Consider the following 702-nt stretch of genomic DNA (forward strand, 5'->3'; position numbering starts at 1 on the left):
ACACACACATGTATATGATGGGGGTGCTGAAAAGTTCCTAACTTTAAGGGTACCACAAAAGACCTTGTTGCAGGCCCAACCTTCCGAGTTCTTTTACAGAGCTTAGAAAACCTGGAGGACTGCTGCAATAAGTGTGTAAATCTGAGAGGGAAATATGTTGAATAAAATCATAATAAACGGATCCTCTTCTATTTCCTTTTATCCTAAGCCAGCAACTGCCTTAGGGTAATATATATGATATATCCTCATATTTATACATATTCTCTTCCTCTTTTACTTGTTTCAGTCATTTGACTGTGGCCATGCTGGAGCACCACCTTTAGTCAACCAAATCGACCCCAAGACTTATTTATTGTAAACCTAGTACATATTCCAGTGGGGTCTTTTGCCGAACCGCTAAATTACAGTGACAGAAACACACCAACATCGGTTGTCAAGCGATGGTGGGGGGACAAACACAGACACACAAACAAATACACACCCAGACACACACACACACACACACACACACACACGCACACATACACACACACATACATACACACATATACACGAAAGTTTTCTTTCAGTTTCCCTCTACTAAATTCACTCACAAGCCTTTTGTCGGCCTATGGCTATTGTAGAAGACATTTGCCCAAGGTGCCACGTAGAGAGACTGAACCCGGAATCATGTGATTGTACCTCGCCCTCGCGTTCTTGTTT

The sequence above is a fragment of the Octopus bimaculoides genome, chromosome 16 (genome assembly GCF_001194135.2).
Source record: "Octopus bimaculoides isolate UCB-OBI-ISO-001 chromosome 16, ASM119413v2, whole genome shotgun sequence".
Taxonomy (NCBI): Eukaryota; Metazoa; Mollusca; class Cephalopoda; order Octopoda; family Octopodidae; genus Octopus; species Octopus bimaculoides.